Source organism: Triturus cristatus, chromosome 1_1 (genome assembly GCF_964204655.1).
Source record: "Triturus cristatus chromosome 1_1, aTriCri1.1, whole genome shotgun sequence".
NCBI lineage: Eukaryota > Metazoa > Chordata > Amphibia > Caudata > Salamandridae > Triturus > Triturus cristatus.
In genome coordinates this window covers 589,908,552-589,923,201 of record NC_140579.1, presented here as the reverse complement: position 1 = coordinate 589,923,201, position 14,650 = coordinate 589,908,552, and positions in this window count along the sequence as shown.

Sequence of the window (14,650 nt, the reverse complement as noted above, 5' to 3'; positions counted from 1 at the left end):
TTGCTCTCGGGCTTCGACTCGGGGCTCTGGTTCCCCCGACCCGCCGGCCCCGCAGCCGGACTTGAGCGACAAGCCAGGCCTCGCAGAGGTTCCCCGTCTGGTAATATCTGACTCTGATCTTTCCAGGAGCCTGGCGCTCCACGGCTCTGGTGACGATGAAGCAGCCTGATAGAGAAGGGCATCGATCACTTCCACAAATGCCCCTTAAACTCTTGTGTACGACCGCTTCTACAATCTCTCAGGCAGAGGCAACGTGGCCTCGGGACCGTTACTGGTATTGGCCAGTCCTCTAACTTACTCTAACGACTGGCAGCCATCATAGCTCGCTCTTCTTACTTGTGCTGGATGAGGGGGGTGGCTTTGTTCCCGAGGCCCACACGGGTTGACTGACTTGCTTGCTATCCATGATGTATGTAGTTCAAGGTGTCATGACAGCGAGGGTTGTTCCTGTATCCGTACATAAGGAAGGGGTCAAGCTTCACCATGTTCTTGTTTCGCTACTCGTTTTAGATTAGCACCTAGTTTGTTGTGAGGTGGTTGTTTAGAACTGTTTCTATCTAGGGCGACAGATGCTTCCTTTACAGAAGTGCAGGGTGGCGGGGAGTGGGGGGGGAAAGGGTGGGGGGAGGGATCGTTGTCCTCCGGATGATTGTTGTTTTTAGCCGCCCACGGGCCGCTGTTCCATGTTTTCATTGGTACACACGCACGCACAATTGCCCTCGACGAGGTCACGCGACTCACCAGCCCACGCGTCCCATGCACTGTGACCCCAGACACAAATCGATGTCCCCCTTGGGTTCTGGGGGTGCCAGCGCGATTGCTATCTGTCCCACATATTACCCACCAGGATGGCGCCCACCCTGCATAGGACCCTACACATCCTTTCCTGGAACGTTAATGGTCTGTTGGACCGGATTAAACGCACCGCGGTTATTTGCAGCGCCCAGCGGCATGGCCCTGACATCCTGCTCCTGCAGGAAACGCACCTTCTGGGCTCCCGATGTCACTTCCTCACCCGTTATGGGTTTCTTAGGGTTTGGCACTCTGGCTTCACTCGAGGCTCCCGAGGGGTGGCCATACTGCTTCGGAAGGGTCTTCCCTTCACCTTGACGCGGGTTGAAGCGGATTCGCAGGGCCGGTATGTGGCCTTGACAGGTATGATCGAGGGGCTCCCCCTTAACCTTCTGTGCACCTACATTCCTCCCGCCTGCTTGGCCTCCACCCTTCATCACCTAACGCTGGTTTTCGCCACCCTTCCCGAGGGTCTGACGGTGGTCGGGGGTGATATTAATGCGGTCCTGCAGCCCTCGCGCGACGGGCGCCCCATCGTCTTCTCGTTTGTCTTCCGCGAAGCGACTATCTGACTGGTCCTCAGCCCTGGGCCTCTGCGACGCCTGGAGAGTGTGGAATCCCCGTACGGAACAATACACGCACACCTCAGCAGCTCATCACACGCACTTTTGTATTGATTTGCTTCTGTTACCCGCCACAGACTGTCCGTTGCTGTCTGGGGCCGTGATTTTACCGAGGGGCATCTATGACCACTCCCCCGTCTCCCTCCGTTTTGGACACCCCTGTAATGGCACCCGCATGGTATGGCGAATGAATGCCTGGTCCTTGCAAGACGCGAACTTTGTTCACTCTCTCGGGCAAGAATTGAAACATTACTTCTCCACCAATGTAGGCTCAGTCTCCTCGCCGGGGACCCTGTGGGAGGTCGGCAAGGCGGTGCTGCGAGGGGTGGGTAGGGGTCTAGTCCACGCGCAACGTGCGGAGCAGTACGCCCAGCTGGCGTGGTTGGAGGCCCAGGCGGCGCGGCTGGAGGGCGCCCAATCGGATCATGATGATGCTGACTCCACTCGGCAGCTCACTTTGATCCGGGAGGAGATCCGCCAGCTCTCAATGGAATCTGCCAAAATGCTCTGGCGCTCCTCGGTCGTGCGAGTGTATGGGTGGGGCGACAAAAATGGCAAACTGTTACATAATTTAGTGTCTTACCCCAGGGCCAACCGTATTATTCCAGAGATCCGGGGTGAGGGTGGAGCTCTTTGTGTCACCTCCCCAGACATTGCTTGTTCGTTTGCCGGCTACTATGCGACGCTTTACACAGCCCGGGCCCCCCAGTCTTCCCTCACGGCCCTATTGGCAGACACAGGGACTTGCTTGCCCTGTCTTTCCCCGACGGATTCCGAATCTCTCGACCGCCCCATCTCCACAGATGAGATTCATGGGGTGATTTCGCTGCTGCGCTCCAGCAAGACGCCCAGGCCCGACGGTTTCCCCCAGGAATATTATGCGACCTAACGGGACGCTTTGGTTCCGTACTTGGTAGATTTGTTCAACCATGTAATGGAGGTGGGGTCCTTCCCCACTGAGACGGATGTGGCCACTATAGCAGTCCTCCCAAAGACGCAGTCGCCCTCCCTTGCTTGTGTGGACTACCGCCCTATCTCCCTCATTAATACGGAGATCAAACTATATGCCATTGTAGTAGCTCAGAGACTTCGCCCCTTCTTGCGAACGCTGGTGCATTCTGATCAGTGTGGCTTCATGCCGGCCCGAGGTACTAGGCACTGCATACGTCGCCTCCACCTTGCTCTGGCACACCGTCACCGCCTCACCCCGTATCTGGCCCTACTCTTCCTAGACTTCGAGAAGGCCTTTGATACGGTTGATTGGAGTTATCTGGCGGACGTGTTGGAGAGGATGGGGCTCGGTCCCATGTTCCGACGTCTCATCCGGGTCCTATACTCTACTCCTAGGGCTAGGGTCCTTATCAACGGCGTGCTCTCGGAGCCCTTTCCTATCCAGAGGGGTACTCGCCAGGGCTGTCCGTTCTGCTCGCTTCTCTTTGCCCTGGCGATGGAACCTTTGGCTTGCCTCATCCGCCAAGAATCCCTCATCAGGGGTTGGGTCTGGGACTCAACCCAGATTGATAAAATAGTGCTTTATGTGGATGACGTTCTCCTCTTTCTGGCGGACCCTGCGTGCTCTGGCCCAAGATGTTTGGATGTTGGTGGTTGGTTTGGATGTTGGTGACCGCTCAGCCCTCCACAGGGCTTGGTCGCCCCACTCACTGCTGCCGCTCCTGCCTGCCTTTGCCGCCTCCTGCCTGCAGATTCCTTCGCTCGCTGCCCGCTGCTCCTGGGAATTTCCCGCTGCTCCTGGGAATTTCCCGCTGCCCGCTGCTTCTTGGAATTTCCTGCCGCTGCCTCCCTGTGGCCCCGCCCCCCTGTGATTCCATTCGCCGCCCCGCTCCCGCCACCCAGCTGCTCCTCCCTCCCGGCTCCTTACTTATGACGCCCCCAGAGCGACCGCGCAATGGGAGCGCCGATTGAGCGCCGAAGGTGCGCCAAAGGTAAGCCCGTCTGCGCCCGTCCGCGCCTGGACCGCGCCCAGCGCCAGACCCCCTGGTCCTCGCCCTCGCCAGCACATCCTGCACATCTACGACGCCAAAACCCTCCACGCACACAACGCCGGCCGAAACACCGCCTGCTACCGAGCCACCCCGAGACGCACCCACGGACCCTTCACCTGCCTGACCTGCCGCTTCACCGGCCTCCAACCCAACACCGCACCTGCTAAACTGAGCCTCAGCAACAAACACCTGATGTGCATCCTGCTCAACACCCGCTCCGTTCACAGGCATGCCGTCGAACTCTGGAACCTCCTCGACTCGACAGCACCAGACATCGCCTTCCTGACGGAAACCTGGATGAACGCCTCCTCAGCGCCCGACGTCGCCATCGCCGTCCCAGAAGGCTACAAAATCACCAGGAAGGACCACGTCAACCAGACAGGAGGAGGAATCGCCATCATCCACAAGAACACCATCCGCATCCCGAACAACTCCGATGACACCTTCACCTCCGCCGAACACCTCCACTTCCAGATACACACCGACCCCAAGACCACGCTCAGAGGCACCCTCGTCTACAGACCACCGGGACCACGCACACAGTTCAGCGAAGATATCACAGACTTCGTCAGCCCGCACGCCATCAATTCCACCGACTACATCCTCCTGGGGGACCTCAACTTCCACCTGGAGGACAACAAGGACCGCAACACCACTGCTCTGCTGGACAACCTGGCCAACCTCGGACTCAAGCAACTGGTAACCACCCCCACCCACTACGCCGGCCACACGCTTGACCCAGTCTTCTCATCCAGCAAATACGTCACCTTCAGCCACTCCACCAATCTCCAGTGGACTGACCACAGCTGCGTCCACTTCAGCTTCAGTATAACGACGACCCACCACCACCCTCAACAAGCCCCCCGCAGGAGCTGGAACAAGATCACCGGCGACCAGCTCACCACCTTCCTCAGCCAGAACCCCCCCACCAGCTCAACGGACCCCAACGAAGATGCCAACAACCTCACACAGTGGATCACCAACTGCGCAGACGCCCTCACACCACTGAAGAAGAACCCCCCCAGCAGACGCGGCAGCAAGAAAGCCTCCTGGTTCACCGACGAGCTCATCACCTCCAAGAAGAACTGCCGCTCCCTGGAGAACACCTGGCGCACCAACCAGACCACAGACAACATGACAGCCCTCAAACACGCCACCCGCAAACACCACCAACTGATCCGCGCCACAAAGAAGACAGCCTTCAAGGAACGACTGGACAACAACACCCACAACAGCAAGGAACTCTTCAGCATCGTCAAAGAGCTCTCCAACCCCGACGCCGGAAACAATGACATCACTCCCTCGCAAGACCTCTGCGACTCCCTCGCAGCCTTCTTCCACGACAAGATCGCCAACATTCACAACAGCTTCGGCCCACCAACCACAAACCCCACCACCGAACCGATGCCCCCCACCGCCACCCTCCGCACCTGGACCCCAGTCAGCACCGAAGACACAACACGCACAATGAACACCATCCACTCCGGATCCCCTACGGACCCCTGCCCACACCACATCTTCAACACGGCCGACCACATCATCGCACCCCACCTCCGCGACATCATCAATGCCTCCTTCAACACTGCCACCTTCCCGAAGTGCTGGAAACACGCCGAGATCAGTGCCCTGCTGAAGAAACCAACTGCAGACTCCTCCGACCTCAAGAACTACCGCCCCATCTCGCTCCTCCCGTTTCCTGCCAAAGTCATCGAGAAGACCGTCAACAGACAGCTAGCCGCCTTCCTCGAGACCAACGGATCCCTCGACCACTCGCAATCCGGCTTCCGAGCCAACCACAGCACGGAGACCGCCCTCATCGCAGCCACAGACGACATCAGATCCCTAATGGACAACGGGGAAACTGCGGCCCTCATCCTCCTGGACCTCTCCGCAGCATTCGACACTGTCTGCCACCGCACCCTGGTACAGCGCCTGAACAACACCGGCATCCAGGAGAAGGCCCTGGAGTGGATCACCTCATTCCTCGCCGGAAGAACCCAGAGAGTCCGCCTCCCCCCGTTCCGGTCAGCGGCCACCGAAGTCATCTGCGGCGTTCCACAAGGGTCATCGCTCAGCCCCACCCTCTTCAACGTCTACATGAGCCCCCTCGCAACCATCGCACGTCAACACAACCTCAAGATCATCACCTACGACACCCAGCTGATCCTCTCCCTCACCAGCAACCCGGACGCCGCCAGAGCCAGCCTACACGAAGGGATGAAAGACGTCGCCGAATGGATGAAGAACAGCCGCCTGAAACTGAACTCAGACAAGACGGAGGTCCTCATCCTGGGATCATCACCCTCCGCCTGGGACGACTCCTGGTGGCCCCCCGCCCTGGGAGCCAACCCCAAGCCAACTGTCAAGAATTCCTGTCATGCGAGGGGAGGAAAACGGTAACCCGCGAAAACGGACTACATCTCCCAGGATGCTTAGCGGTTGAGAGGTTATGTAAACAGGAGAGCTGTTACATAACTCAAGGAAAACACGCCCTTATGTAAACAGGAGAGCTGTTACATAACTCAAGGAAAACACGCCCTTATGTAAACAGGAGAGCTGTTACATAACTCAAGGAAAACACGCCCTATAAAGGGAGGAACCGGGAGGTACAACGCTGTCGGATATTGTGTTTACACCGACGTACCTGCTTAGTGAAGAGCAGTGTTCCGGAGTGGTGCTCCAGTAAGGCAAGAACGGAGGTAGGTCGAGTCGTTACTCCCTGGGCCGTGTCTTGCCCCATCGTCACCTGTGAAGGACCCGGAAGCTCTACCGGATAACCATTGAGCTTTGCTTTTTGACTCGGCTGAGTCAAAGCGCAGTGGCGCTTTTGCTGGTTGGAGTCGTAACTCCCAGCCCGACCAGAGATACAGGGACTGCCAGCTGTAACGCACACCAGGAGGTGTTTGCCGCGTTACAGACTCGGAAGTCCACGGGATCGATCGAGCGGCTGCTCTCGGTTCAGTCTTCTTAGCTTGTGATTGGGGTATCGGTGACGCATCACCAGGAGGTGACTCCGCGTCCCGGTGCAGTCTGAGGAAGAGGTTGAGCGGCTGCTCCCTTCAGGTAGAGACCCCGGCTGGGTGTTTCCCTGACTCCTCGATTCTCCCCAACACTCTTCGTGCCCCTCACAACCTACCGATTGGCATTGTCGGCCATTTCATTTCTGCCCTCTGTTGGCATACGCCGGGATCGGCGTATATGCAGAGGCCGGTTAGGACTATCCGTGCTGTGGGCTGGTAACGTACTTAGCCTGGAGGATTCCAGTGACTATAACCTTTGTTTATTCCTTGTATTATTTTTGCCTTCATTAAAATAACTAAACCTTCACAAGTGGTTGCGTTCTCATTATCGTGTCTGTTAAACGATCCTGAGACGTTCAGGGCGTTACAAAATATCCGACCTTAATAACACTAACTGTCTCCCGGTCGATAACAGACATGGCAACACTTGATGATGTGCTGGCTGCTTTAGCGACCGTGCAAATTGAATTGGCTGCCTCCAGGCAAGAAACAGCCGATGTAAAAGCCAGACTGGATGCTATCCAATTGGACCCGCTCACGCCCAGCACCTCCCTCACGAACCAGACCCCTGCGGTAGTAGTGGAAATGCCGGTAGCTGTCCCCTTGGCAACACCAGAGAGGTACAGTGGGGATCCTAACACAGTGCAGGTATTCCTCACACAAGTGGCGCTACATTTATCGTGCAAACCAAGGGCGTTCCCCACGAGTCAGGCTCGTGTGGCTTTCCTTATATCCTATTTGGCTGGAAACGCGGCACAATGGGCCGTACCTCTGGTGAGCAGGGACGACCCCATCTTATGTGATTGGGGTGCTTTTCGCAAGGAATTCCTGAAGGTCTTCGACAGAAGGGCTGACTCGTACACGGCGGACCGTGAAATGCTTGAGTTGAGACAGGGATCCAACAACCTGGTGCAGTATCTCAACGCGTTCCGAAGGCTGGTTGCGGAAACCAAGTGGCCTGTTGCTAAACAGACGGCGCTCTTCCATCACGGGCTGTGCGATGAGCTCAAGGACGCCGTGGCTCATATTGACCCACAACCCAAGACATGTGAGGGCCTTATCAACCTGGTATTACGGCTGGAACATAGGCTAAGTGAAAGAAAGGGGGATCATGGGAGAAAAGGAAAATCCCTTCCATCCTATGTGACGGTGGGAAGTCCTGAAACTTCCACCGCATCCAAGGGAGAACCCATGGACATCGGCGCAATACGAGCGAGCCTCACAGCCACGGAGAAAGAGTCACGCCGTAAACAAGGATTGTGCCTATATTGTGGCAAAAAAGGCCACTACGTACGTGAATGCCCTGCCAAACCGAAGACGTCACGTTATCGGGCCAACCGGTCGGTAACAGCCGTGGTGGACGTACCGGCGGAAAACTAGAGGACTCCCAGACCAAAGAAGGGGCATCTCGGAGTCACTCATCCATCCCTTCACTTTCCAACTCGGTCACTAAGGGACAACGACACCTGTTTCTCACGGTGCATGTGGGAGTGCATGACCAGTGGATACCCGTTGTGGCCATGGTGGATTCAGGGGCCACTGGCACGTTTATGGACCACAACGAGGCATGCAGGCTAGGGCTAGTGCTTCTTCCCAAAGCTGTACCCGAAGACGTCTATGCTGTAGACGGAAGGCGATTGGTGACGGGGCCCATCGGGCAGCACACGGGGGTCCTTCCGATGAGATGTGGGAGGAACCATTTGGAACAAATCGATTTTAACATCATCCGAGCGCCCCAATATGGCGTCATATTGGGATTGCCGTGGCTACAGAAACACAACCCCTCTGTGGATTGGCCAACACATCGCATCGAACTGACGTCACCGTATTGCATCCTGCATTGTGGAATAAGAACGGAATCCTTTGACGCAGATGAGAGCGTGAGTCAGACGGTGGCTACAGCGGCAGAAAAAGATGTGGCTCTCCCCCAGCCCTATCACAGTTTTGAGGATGTATTTGATGAGGTGAAGGCGGAAGTGCTACCACCACATAGACAGTTTGACTGCCAGATCGACCTGGTGCCAGGGGCCAGCGTTCCCAGCGGCAGGCTGTATGCCCTGACGGAGCCTGAAAACGTACATCTCCGGGGGTACCTGGATAAACTCCTCAAGCTAGGATTCATCCGCCCGTCCAAGTCTCCGGCCGCCTCGCCACTCTTCTTCATCCCGAAGGCTAATGGGGAGCTGAGAGCCTGTGTGGACTTTAGGGCATTGAATGCGATAACCGTAAAGAATCGGTACCCCTTGCCTCTCATCAGTGTACTTCTGGAACAGGTCAAGAAAGCTCGTATCTACACCAAGTTGGATTTGAAAGGGGCATACCATCTGGTGCGCATGAGGGACGGAGACGAGTGGAAGACCGCCTTTAAGACCAGGTTCGGCCTTTTTGAGTACCTCGTCATGCCGTTCGGTCTGTGCAACGCCCCGGCAGCCTTTCAGTACTTTTTGAATGAGGTATTCAGAGAGGAGTTGGATATCTACGTGGTCGTATATATCGACGACATCCTCATCTATTCGTCCAGTGTGGAGGAGCACGTACACCACGTCAAAGCTGTGCTCCAAAAGCTGAGGGAAAACATGCTGTTTTGTAAACTCAGCAAGTGTGACTTCCACGTCACATCCGTGGAATTCCTCGGAGTGATGCTGAGTCCAGAGGGACAGGAGATGGCAGAACGAAAGATCAAGGCGGTGAAAGAATGGCCGGTGCCCCAAAGCGTGAAGGACGTCCAAAGTTTCATTGGCTTCGCCAACTTTTACAGGCGGTTTATAGATGGATTTTCAGGATTGGTGGCCCCAATCACACAGCTACTGAGGAAGTCCAAGGAGTTTGTCTGGTCCCCTGAAGCGAACACAGCCTTCAAGGCCCTGACAAGCGCCTTTGGTAAGGCGCCGGTGTTGGCTCACCCCGATCCGGATCTCCCCTACGTGGTGGAAGCGGACGCATCGGATGTGGCGCTGGGGGCTATCTTGTCCCAACGCAACCATGACACAGGGGTGCTTCATCCCGTTGCGTACATGTCCCGCAAACTCAACGACGCCGAACGCAACTACCATATTGCGGAGAAGGAGCTTCTCGCAATCAAGGACGCCTTCACTGAATGGAGGCATTGGTTGATGGGGGCAAGACATGTGGTATCGGTGTACACGGACCATCGGAACCTACAGTTCATGACGGCCACAAGACACCTTTCTCCCAGACAGCTGCGGTGGATGATCTTCTTTGCGGGGTTCAACTTCCGCATCACATATCGGCCGGGGACGGAAAACCGGAAGGCGGACGCCCTGTCCCGTCAATCTGCAGTTAAGGAACCATTGCCTGCGACCGAGCATTCCATCATTTCCCCGAGGATGGTATTGGGGGTTATCCAACCGGATACTTTCCTGAGGGGAATAAAGAGAGGGATCAGGTCATTCGCATGGCGGAGGTGGCTCCTCAGTCACAGAGAATGGCAGCTGAAGGACGGGATACCCCTGAAGGGCAGGTGCCTATTGATACCCACGCCTAGGCTAAGGAAACAAGCATTCATCTGGTGCCATGACTCTCCATGCGCAGGTCATTTGGGCTTTGAAAAAACGGTGGCTAGCATGGGACGGCATTTCTGGTGGCCAACCATGAGAGTGGATGTCAGGAGGTGGGGACAGGAGTGTCCTACGTGTGCTACCATGAAGGCCGACCATGGCCGAACCCAAGGGCTCTTACATCCACTTCCGACCCCGGATAGACCATGGGATAGCATATCACTGGACTTCGTGGTGGGCCTACCGGTAGACCAGGGGATGACGGCAATACTGGTGGTGGTGGATTACTTGACGAAAATGGGGCACTTCATCCCCTGCAAGAGAGTCCCTACGGCCGGGGAATTGGCGTCACTACTCCTAAAGAATGTGGTACGACTGCATGGATTACCTGGGGTGATCGTGTCGGACCGGGGGTCGCAGTTTACTGCGCAATTCTGGAAGACTTGGTGCACTGCGCTGCATGTTAAGACCGCCCTGTCCACCAGCTACCACCCTCAAACGGACGGCCAAACCGAGCGCCTGAACCAAACGCTCAAACAGTATCTGCGATGTTTTGTGGACCAGGGCAGGGAAGAATGGGTCGACTTGCTATGGGTTGCAGAGATAGCCTATAACAACGCCACTCACAGCTCCACACAGTCATCTCCGTTCTATAGCAACTATGGCCAACATCCCAGGTTCTTGCCATTTCTACATCCGTTCAGAGAGGACAGGATTCCCGCCACAGCGGACAGGGTGGCACACATAAAAGACACGTTGATGCGCTCAAGGGCTGTCCTAATAGAGGCCAAGAGAAGATACAAGGCTGCGGCAGACAGGAAGAGAAGGCCCGGGCCACTGTACCGCACTGGAGACTACGTCTGGATATCCACAAGAAACATGAGGTTTCGAAAGAACAGTGTGTTCCATCCCAAGTACATGGGCCCCTATCGAATTACCAAGTGTATGGGTCCCGTGAACGTGAAGGTGTGCTTGCCCCAGTCATTGCGGATACACCCTGTCTTTCATGTATCATTGCTCAAACCAGCACCCTCCAAGCCGTCTGGGACACCTAGGCCGGTATGCGTGGAGTCGGAGGTGGAGTATGAAGTGTCGGGCATACGGGCGTCCAAATGGCGCAGGGGGAAGCTGTGGTACCTGGTTGCGTGGAAAGGCTATGGCCCGGAGGAGCAGTCATGGGAACCGGCTGAAGGGGTTCATGCTCCGCGCTTGGTCTCCTTGTTCCATCGGCGTTTTCCTGCCAGCGCTGGACCCGTGGGGAGCCGCTGAGAGGGAGGATGTACTGTCAAGAATTCCTGTCATGCGAGGGGAGGAAAACGGTAACCCGCGAAAACGGACTACATCTCCCAGGATGCTTAGCGGTTGAGAGGTTATGTAAACAGGAGAGCTGTTACATAACTCAAGGAAAACACGCCCTTATGTAAACAGGAGAGCTGTTACATAACTCAAGGAAAACACGCCCTTATGTAAACAGGAGAGCTGTTACATAACTCAAGGAAAACACGCCCTATAAAGGGAGGAACCGGGAGGTACAACGCTGTCGGATATTGTGTTTACACCGACGTACCTGCTTAGTGAAGAGCAGTGTTCCGGAGTGGTGCTCCAGTAAGGCAAGAACGGAGGTAGGTCGAGTCGTTACTCCCTGGGCCGTGTCTTGCCCCATCGTCACCTGTGAAGGACCCGGAAGCTCTACCGGATAACCATTGAGCTTCGCTCTTTGACTCGGCTGAGTCAAAGCGCAGTGGCGCTTTTGCTGGTTGGAGTCGTAACTCCCAGCCCGACCAGAGATACAGGGACTGCCAGCTGTAACGCACACCAGGAGGTGTTTGCCGCGTTACAGACTCGGAAGTCCACGGGATCGATCGAGCGGCTGCTCTCGGTTCAGTCTTCTTAGCTTGTGATTGGGGTATCGGTGACGCATCACCAGGAGGTGACTCCGCGTCCCGGTGCAGTCTGAGGAAGAGGTTGAGCGGCTGCTCCCTTCAGGTAGAGACCCCGGCTGGGTGTTTCCCTGACTCCTCGATTCTCCCCAACACTCTTCGTGCCCCTCACAGCCTACCGATTGGCATTGTCGGCCATTTCATTTCTGCCCTCTGTTGGCATACGCCGGGATCGGCGTATATGCAGAGGACGGTTAGGACTATCCGTGCTGTGGGCTGGTAACGTACTTAGCCTGGAGGATTCCAGTGACTATAACCTTTGTTTATTCCTTGTATTATTTTTGCCTTCATTAAAATAACTAAACCTTCACAAGTGGTTGCGTTCTCATTATCGTGTCTGTTAAACGATCCTGAGACGTTCAGGGCGTTACACCAACGGACCACGCACGCAACCTAGGCTTCATCCTGGACTCCTCCCTCTCGATGACCAGACAAGTCAACGCCGTCTCGTCTTCATGCTTCAACACCCTGCGCATGCTTCGAAAGATCTTCCGGTGGATCCCCACCGAGACCAGGAAGACGGTCACCCAGGCCCTCGTCACCAGTCGGCTGGACTACGGGAACACCCTCTACGCCGGCACCGCCGCCAAACTCCAGAAGAAACTCCAACGGATCCAGAACGCCTCAGCACGACTCATCCTGGACATCCCCTGACACAGCCACATCTCCGGACACCTGAGAGACCTGCACTGGCTCCCCGTCAACAAAAGAATCACGTTCCGACTCCTCACCCAGGCACACAAGACCCTCCACGACCTGGGCCCCAAGTTCCTCAACAGCCGCCTGACCTTCCACAAGCCCACCCGCCAGCTCCGCTCCGCCATCCTCGCTCTCGCCACCGTCCCCCGCATCCGCAGAGCCACCGCCGGAGGAAGATCCTTCTCCTACCTGGCAGCCAAGACATGGAACTCCCTCCCCATCCACCTCCGGACAACGCAAGACCATCTCGCCTTCAGGAAGCAACTCAAGACCTGGCTGTTCGAGCAGTAGCGTTCCCCCCCCCCCCCCACCCAGCGCCTTGAGACCCTCCGGGTGAGCAGTGCGCTATACAAATGCCTATGATTGATTGATTGATTGATTGTTCTCGAGGCCTTCGAGCAAATTTCCGGGCTCCGACTCAACTCGGCAAAATCCATGCTGGTCCCCTTGCATCCATCACGTGAGTGCTTCGATTGGCAAACATCTATCCCTTTGCGTAGGCAATCCTTTAAGTACTTAGGGGTATGGATTGCTCTACATCCGGAGCTTGAGTGGGCCTTGAATATCACCCCTCTAGTTACTAGGACGAAGGCAGACCTTAAAAATTGGCAATCTCTTCCTCTTAACCCTCTTGGCAGGAGTGCCCTTTTCAAAATGATGGTCCTTCCCCGCTTTCTCTATATACTACAGAATGTTACCCTGTTTCGGGAGCTGGACGGGGTCCTTACCCGGTTTTTATGGGGAGGGCAGAGGCCGCGGATATCTTTGGCACACTGCCGCATACCACCGTACGACGCGGGCAGGGGGGTGACTAATCTTCACCTTTACTACCTCGCCACAAGGCTTATCGTGCTCCATGACTGGTTTGTGGGCGGCTGGTCTGATCCGGCGTACAGAGTGGAGCTCCGGGCGTTGGATTTCTCGCAGCTCCAAGCCTATCTGTATGGGAGCACAGTGCCGCGGGCTCTCCCCCCGGTCACCAGGGCGGTGCTTGTGGCCTGGCGTGCTGCGCTAAGGCATGTACAGTGGGACCGGAAGTTGACCAGACAGACGCCTCTGTGGAGTGGGACGTGGCTGGCGGAGGTCTCCTCCCTCCGGGACTTCCGCAAATGGGACCTTATAGGGATTTCGCTTTTGGGAGACGTTTGGGTGGGGGAGATCCTTCGCAGACCTACAACACCGTCACTCCCTCCACTGCTCCCAATTCTACAAATACTTACAACTTAGACATACCCTTCAGGTCCACATCCCCTCCCCCACATCTTTCCCAGAATTCAGTCCCCTAGAGGCCCAAGTGATGATGGGGAACCTGGGTAGAGGGGGGGTGTCACGGATCTACCGATCTCTAGTGAATAACGGTTCCACGGGCCTGGATCTCCTTCGGGCTTGCTGGGAGGGATGGCTGGGTCCCATGGAGGACGCGGATTGGAGGGATGCCCTTATGGCCCCCAAAACGTTGACGACCTCCTCCAAGCTGCGTCTCGTCCAACTTTACTATCTCCATGCGGCTTACCTCACTCCCGCGCGCTTGTACAGGGCTTGTTTGTGGTCCTCTTTCTCATGCGCACGTTGCCAACAGGCCCCGGCTGATTTTTATCACATGGTGTGGCAATGTCCTGCTCTCGCGCCATTCTGGGCGGGGGTGGAGCTGGAGCTCACGCAGGCCCTAGGGTGGGAAGTGCCTCATAACCCGCTGTGCTTGCTCCTGGGGGTGTTTGACGGCCTTGATGGCTGCCGGGCTGAGAAGCGTTTCCTGGGCACGGCGTTGGCGGTGGCGAAACGCGACATCGCAGCACTCTGGTCCCAAGCTCAGTCCCCAACAGTGCAGAGATGGAGGAGGGGGTTGGATTGGTGTGGTACTCAAGAGGAGCCTCTTTTCGAGGCTAGGGGTTGTCCTGAACTCTTTGGCAGAATCTGGGGCAAATGGTTTAATCTACTGCCGGCCTGAGGTTGTCTTATCTATCCTGTATATGGTCGTATATAAGCTGGTGAGTTCTCCATCCCAGGACTGTTTTTACAGATCTCTGTCATTCTTAAGGATTGCATTATGCGTGT